We start from the raw sequence: 7,599 nt of genomic DNA, 5'->3' as shown, positions 1-7,599 counted from the left end.
TCCTCAAGAATTAATACCTGCTGTGGGCAGGCATTAATTTTTGCAGGTTAAAATGTGCATGTGATGAGCGCTATTACCTTCGCGGAGGGTTGGACGCGTGTTTTGGATGCACCCTTTATAGCATAAGGCAGAGCTTTCCAAACTGTGTGTCGTGACACATTAGTGTGTCACCTGCAGTGTGCATGTGTGTCACGCAAGCCCAGTCAACTCCGACGTGAGTTTGGGCTTTTTTTTTCTAGAGATTCATTTTTTTTTTCAGTTCATGGGTTGCTTATTATAGGGCAATTTTTGCTGTCAATCGTGGTTTGTTTTTTTTGGGGGGGGGCTTGGTGGGTGGGACTTGAGCCCAGCTGTCCCTGTCATTGGCTGCTGCTGCCGATGAGGCCTGGCCACGAGGAGCACTGACTGCAAGCAACAGTGTCTGGTGATCATGGAAGGGATAACGCAATGGCAGGCTTGAACCCTGAAGGGAGTGAAGCACTTGGCAACAATCAAAAGGAAGAGGTACATGAGTGTGGGTGCCAGACATGTGCTGGGGGGAAGGGATGAGTGTGTGGGGGACAGACATGTGCTTGGGCTTGTTTTTTTGGAAAATAGCGCTTGTTTTTTCATGAAACACTGGCAACAATCAAAAAGAAGAGGTACATGAGTGTGGGGGCCAGATGTGCTGGGGGGGGGGGAGATATGAGTGTGTGGGGGATAGGCATGTGCTGGGGGGGGGGAGATATGATTGTGTGGGGGATAGGCATGTGCTAGGGTGGGGAGATATGAGTATGTGTGGGATAGACGTGCTGGGGTGAGGAGATATGAATATGTGTGGGACAGACATATGCTGGGGTGGGGAGATATGAGTGTGTGGAGGCCAGACATGTGCTTGGGGGGTGGGGAGAGATGAGTGTGTGGGGGATATACTTGTGCTGGGGGAGGAGAGAGATGAGTGTGTGGGGGATATACTTGTGCTGGGGGAGGAGAGAGATGAGTGTGTGGGGACAGACAATTTGTTATTGTTACTCAAATTATAACAATAACATTAATCTTGGAATATTATATATTTTTAATATAAATGAAAGGTTTTCATGAGTTAGGTTGTGTTGTGAAACATGTTATTTATGTATATATTTAAGGAAACCTACATAAATTGTTGAAACACGTTTCGTTCATTTAACCTTTAACCTCTGGTTTGCTAGTAGACTGAATTACTGTGTTGTGAAATTATGTTTGTCTAAAAAGTGTGTCACCAACATGAAAAGTTTGGAAAGCTCTGGCATAAGGGGTTGTGGACGGTGTCCAACCACGGGTTAAACAGTACGCTTGGCTGACTGCACTGTATTGCATTGGCCTGAAAGAGCAGGCCATGCTTTTAATTCCAGGTAGGGCCAGTGCGACCATTAGACAGGTCTAGGCGGTCGCCTAAGGCAGGGTGCCGCCGGGGTACGCAAGACCGCCATTTTCAAAATGTGGAAGAAGTGATGGCAGTCATGGAACACTTGCTAGGGTTGGGGGTTTAGGGCACTGGCCCTGATTCCAGGCCCCATGCCTTTGTCCAAGTAGACTGAAGACAACAGACAGTGAAAACCGGTCTGATCCTGCCCTCTAAAGCAGAGGTGAACAGTCTATTGTCTTGAAGAGGAGCCCTGTACTTTAGTGGCCAAGGAAGGAGAGGAGAGATGCTGGTGAGGGTGATTTTCCAAGACAAGAAGGGGCTCGTGGATCACCAGGAATGGTGGTTTCAGATCACTAGATAATTTATGGAGGGGCTGGGGACGGAGAATTAGGATCATCAGGGCAGAGAGGAGGAGCGGGTTAAAGAGAGAGAGAGAGCGCCCCATTCTCTCTATTTGACTTCTCATCATTTTCCCAGTGATTCTGCATCCCCAACCCCAGCCGTCCTTCACCTACAAGCGCTCAATAAGAGTGTGTTCGACTATGTGTGTGTGAAACAGACAATTCCCCCTTAGTTCTGCTCCTGATCTGGCTTTGTCCAGCTCACTTCCTCTCCTCCACAGTTCCTTTTTAATATATAAATGAAGCCCCCGGGTGGAACCTCTGCGCAAGACGTGGTGGTGGTTGGGAGGGAGGGGAGCACTGTCAGTGCAGCACCGAGCCTGCGGTGGAGTCTGACGCGATCCCTACTGCGAGCAGAGCCGAGCGGAGCCCCGGAGACGCGATCCTGCTTTCGGCCGCAGTGAGTGGCGGATCGCGGGGAGAACACCGCAGTACACCCGCGCTGCTGGAGGCAGAGCCGGGCCGGGCTGCGGTAGGCCTGAGCCGGGAAGGGTATGGGGGCAGGGCTCGGAGCCCGGCTCTGCAGCTTTCAGCATCTGGCTGCGGGTTTTCCTTCTTAGAGCCAGGGCACTGCCATGAAATGCCGACCACGGGCCTGATCCGCGGCCGAGACTCCCAAGCGCACGCTGAGAAACCAGGAAAACATTGCGGGGGAGGGGGAGAGGATTAGGTTTAAACCGGTGAGGGGCGGAAGGGGCTTAGTTACTGTGACCGAAACAGCATCAAATTATTTATTCACTTCTCATGCTCTCCAGAATTTCTCGGCGCTCAGCGGCAGATTTTCAGGAATTTTGTTGGAGGTTCTAGCTCATTGGCTGGGTCTTTTGGACTATGCTAGTGCAGGGAAAAAAAAAAAAAAAAGCCCAATATAATGGCTCAGAATACAAGAGATTTCAGCACAATGCAGAAGCTGAAACTTGATGAAAACAACAAAAAGTGGAGAAGGGGTCAGGGTCTTCCTTTCCCTTTCCCTTGGTCTGCAGTGGGTATATTAATGCTAAACAGACATAAGACTGCTCAAAAAATTAAATAGCGCTACATAAATAATTCAAACATGAACATAGTAGAACTGTTAATAAATAGAACCTCTACAATTAAAGTTATAAGATTCCATAATATAGCTAGACTTATCTATATAATAAAAATGAGAATAGAGGGAGTAAGCAGATGTTGATAGATATAGAAGTTGGGATAAAGCCCTCAGGAAAATGAGTGTCTCTCGATAGGATGGAAGTTTAGTTATGGGGCTGTGTGAAGGCCTATGTGAATAGCCATGCTTTGATTTGTTTTCTGTCCGTATGGTTCAGTGATCAGTTGTTTGAACTGTGTGCAGCCCCCTTGCGTTTCAAAAATTGACTGCTAATGCAGGTGTAAGATGAGAGATGCCAGCAGAGGAGCAGAGCTGAGATCTGTCATTGCCAGGACATGAACTAGAGTAGACAGAGATAGGAACATGCTGGAGGGAGGGAGGAGAGAGCAGGAAAGGGTCACCAAAGCATGTAGAGATAGCATCAAAGATCTTTCTGATTTTTCTGGATCATCTGCTGTCTGCCTTCTCTCCAGCCTCCTCCACTCTGCCTCCTTCCCTAGCCTTGTTTCTCTTGTCTCCTTCTCTCCCTCCCCGTTGAATCCCAGTATCTGTCCCCTTGCTGCTTCACTCAGCATCTGGCTTCCTGCTTCTTACCCCTGTTTCCAGCAACAGTCTTCTGTCTCTCCTCACCCTCTGTATCTTCTCCTTGCCCCTCCATGGGAATACATTTGGGAGTCAGTGGCTCAAGCTATTCATTTAGTTACTTGGCATGCTGCCTTTTTAAGTTGCAGGCCTTGGAGAAGGACATAGAATGAGTAGTCCAGGATGGTGATCCAGCCTGGCTTGATGAGCTGTTGGGGATGGGAAAGAAGGAAGATTGGAGCAGGGCTCATGGTGCTGAACAGTGGGAGACTTTATTGTAGCTACAGCTGTTGTGTTCCATCTCTGTTGCCCAGCACCACAAGCATGTTCAGATCTCGTGGCTGACCTGTCCTGTATGCTGATCCCATGTATCATGAGATCAGCATACAGGATGTGCCGGCCGTGAGATAAATGCTTGTAATGCTGGGTGGCAGAGATGGAACACAACAGCTGCAGCTATGGGAAAGGTTTTGCTTTTCCTACAGCAATCCTGCTAGGTCTGCTGTGGATTGTGCTACAGGTAGCTGGTCTTTTGTGTGCGGTAACATGTAGGCTGTGTGCTGAAAGGTTGTAAGCTGTGCTCGATTGCAGAAATGTGCAGTTTACAAGGAAAGGTGATTGTGGCTTGAGCCTACAAAGGTTTTTTATATTTGCTGTTGCAGGTGGAAATTTGGAGGGGCCATAACCCCTGTGGCCCTCCCCGTTCCGATGCCTATGCTAGCTAGGTCCTATCACAAGAACAGAGACATCCTAACGGGGCCCAGCAAGTGCTGAGGGCTACAGGAAGACATATTCTTATCATATTCTAAACTCATAATGATGGCTGAAAAAGACCCAAATGGTCCACCCAGTCTGACCAGCAACTATTTATTTTTTTTTTTTTTTAATTTGTTTTTATGAGTAGTAACTGCTGCTCCATGCAGGTTACTTCACTTCCATTCTTTAGCCATTAGAGATCCTCTGTGTTTGTCCCATACCCTTTTGAATTTCATTATTGTTCTTGTCTTCACTAACTCTTCCAGAAGGGCATTCCATGCATCCACTACTCTTTTCGTTAAGAAATATTTCCTGACATTATTCCTGAATCTATTCCCTTGGAGCTTCATGCTATGACTCCTAGTCCTACAGCTTTCTGTCAGAAAACATGATTGTAATCATTAATACCTTTTAGATAGTTAAAAATCCGGATCATATCTGACCTGTCCCTACTGTCCTCAAGGGTATATATATTTAGGTCCTCCAGTCTCTTCTCGTAAGTCTTCCAGTGCATACCCCACACCATTTTGGTCACTTCTCAGGACTGCTTCCATCCTGTCTATCCTTTTTGAGATACAGACTCCAGAACTTAACCCAGTACTCCAGGTGAGGCCTCACCAAAAACCTGTACAAAATCATTATCACTTCTTTTTTTCTGCTGGTTTTATCTCTCTCTCTCTCTCTCTCTCTATATATATATATAGCCAGCATCTCTCTGACATTAGCCATTGTCTTGCCACATTGCTTCACCACCTTCAGATCATCAGATACTATCACCTGAGGTCTCTCCCCTCCAATATCACATAGAACTCCTTTGGATTTCTTCACCCTAAATGCACGAAACATAGAAACATCGAAATGATGGCAAAAAAGGACCAACAGTCCATCCCGTCTGCCCAGCAAGCTTATGGTAGCTTCTGCACTTATCAGTTTCCCAGACCATCAAGATCAGGGCCCTTGTTAGTTTCTGTTTGAGTCCAATTCCCCATTACCTTCTGCTGTTGAAGCAGAGATCAATGTTGGAGTTGCATCAAGAGTTTCATGCTTATTGGTTAAGGGTAGTAACAGTTGTGTCAGCAAGTTACTCATATGCTTATTTGCTTTCCCTGACTGCAAAATTCAATGTCCTTGTTTGCTGTCTGAATCTACTTCCCCTTTTCCTCTTTTCTCCCTGTCATTGAAGCAGAAAATACTGATAGAGCAGCATCAACAGTATGAAGGCTTATTGGTTAAGAGTAGTAACTGTCACACCAGCAACTTGCCCCCATGCACTCATTTCTTTACTTCCATCCTCTAGCCTTTAGAGAACCACAGTGTTTATCCCATGCCCCTTTGAATTCTTTCACTGTTTTTGTGTTCACCTCCTCTGGAAGGGCATTCCGGGCATCCACCACCCTCTCTGTGAATAAATATTTCCTGATGTTGGTTCTGAGTCGTCCTCCCTGGAGTTTCATTTCATGATCCCTAGTTCTACTGATTTCTTTCCAGCTGAAAAGGTTTGTTGTTGATTGGGTATCATTAAAACTTTTCAGGTATCTGAAGGTCTGTATCATTTCTCCCCTGCACATATTTAGGTCCTTCAACCTTTCCTCATAAGTCATTTGATGGAGACCACCCACCAGTTTGTTCACCCTTCTTTGGACAACCTCCATCCTGCCAATGTCTCTCTTGAGATATGGTCTCCAGAACTGAACACAGTACTTCAGGTGAAGCCTCACCAAAGACCTGTACAAGAAGATTATCACTTCCTTTTTCATACTAGTTATTCCTCAGTCTATGTATCCCAGCATTCTTCTGGCTTTAGCTATCACCTTGTCACACTGCTTTGCTGTCTTCAGATCTCTAGACACTATCACCCAAGGTCCCTCTTTTGCTCCGTGGACAACAGCCCTTCATCCCCCATTACATGCAGCTCTTTTGGATTACCACACCCCAGATGCATGACTGGACTTCTTGGCATTGAATCCCAGCTGCCATATCTTCGACCACTGTTCAAGCTTCTTTAAATCATGTCTCATTCTCTCTACTCCTTCCGGCGTGTCCACTCTGTTGCAGATCTTAGTATCTTCCACAAATAGACAAACTTTACCTTTTCTCCCCTCTGCAATTTCGCTTACAAAGATATTGAACAGAACCAGTTCCAACACTGATCCCTGTGGCACGCCGCTTGACAACGCTTTCTCCAGAGAGTCTCCGCACTTCTTGGCATTGAATCCCAGCTGCCAAACCTTTGACCACTGTTCAAGCTTTGTTAGTTCACTTTTCATTCTCTCTGCTCCTTCAGGCTTCGGCCTTGTTTTGCCATGATTGCACCTTGGGAGTGGGACTGGAACCTTGGAGGTACTCCCGCGGGCCAGCGAAAATACAAAGGCAGCTGGGCTGGCTCTGGGGACTCCAGGGGGATCAGAGGAGCTGGTGGCTATTTTTGCAGCCCCTCCGGACATCGGACGACCTCTCCTGACTCCAGCTGCTCGCGAAGATGGACGCCTGCACGGCTGCTGAAGACGTGACGTCACGACGTTTGGCATCACGGCATGTGACGTCACGTCTTCAGCGGCCGTGCAGGCGTCCATCTTCGCGAGCAGCTGGAGTCAGGAGAGGTCGTCCGATGTCCGGAGGGGCTGCAAAAAGTAAGTCGCTTCGCTGCTTTACACTGCTAGTCCCTTCTTCCCTCCCTTCTTCCCTCCTCCCGGGGCAAGGCTGCTTTTCGCGCCCTGCTTCGGGAGGAGGAAAGAATGAACTGGCAGTGTAAAGCGACCTCTCCTGCCTCCAGCTGCTCACGAAGATGGACGCCTGCACGGCCGCTGAAGACGTGGCGTCACATGTGCGGAGGGGGGTGCAAAAAAGTAAGTCGCTTCGTTCTGCCAATCCCTTCTTCCCTCCTCCCGGAGCAAGGCTGCTTTTCGCGCCCTGCTTCGGGAGGAGGGGAGAGGAGACTGGCACGGGGGAAGCCACGATGTCCGGAGGGGAGCTGGCAATCCCGACTTCCTGGTATCTGTCAATTCAAATGACATTTGAAATGACAGATACCAGCGTGGCCGTGAAGCTTTAGGCCCGCGCACCCAGGATACTGTATAGGCGCTCTATACAGTAAAATGGGTTGCGCGGGCCTAACGCTTCACGGTCGCTTCTTAGATGCAGCTTGCATTTGCAAGCTGTTTGAATACAGGATCGAGCGGTAGGTGAGCTGCACTGTGCGTGCGGCAACCGCGGGTGCGCCGGGCACTAACGCAGCTCTTCCTACCGCTCGTTACTGGATAGACATACCTGTTATGTAGCAGTGTCTCAGTTTTGTTCTCTGCCTCCAGGTGCTGGTAGGGATGCATAAACTCACTCGTCTGGACTGATCCGTGGTACTTCAGGAATGAAAATTAGTAGTTTAGAAC

The 7,599-nt window shown here is 48.0% G+C and overlaps 1 protein-coding gene across 3 annotated transcripts in view; it reads left to right on the top strand.

Annotated features, from left to right (window-relative positions):
- Positions 1-449: 449 nt before the first annotated feature.
- Positions 450-7,599, top strand: part of ABHD14A (abhydrolase domain containing 14A) — a 33,817-nt gene continuing 26,667 nt past the window's right edge. Inside the window, exon 1 of one of the 3 annotated variants that reach the window (XM_029599510.1) lies at positions 450-504. The gene's annotated coding sequence lies outside the window, so the exon portion shown is untranslated. Of the gene's footprint in view, positions 505-2,050; positions 2,258-7,599 lie in introns of those variants that run through there. The other 2 variants (XM_029599511.1, XM_029599509.1) reach the window with 2 other exon arrangements.

This window comes from Rhinatrema bivittatum, chromosome 4 (genome assembly GCF_901001135.1).
Source record: "Rhinatrema bivittatum chromosome 4, aRhiBiv1.1, whole genome shotgun sequence".
Lineage (NCBI taxonomy): Eukaryota > Metazoa > Chordata > Amphibia > Gymnophiona > Rhinatrematidae > Rhinatrema > Rhinatrema bivittatum.
The sequence above is the reverse complement of the archived record's forward strand: the minus strand, read 5'-3'. Positions and strand labels throughout refer to the sequence as shown.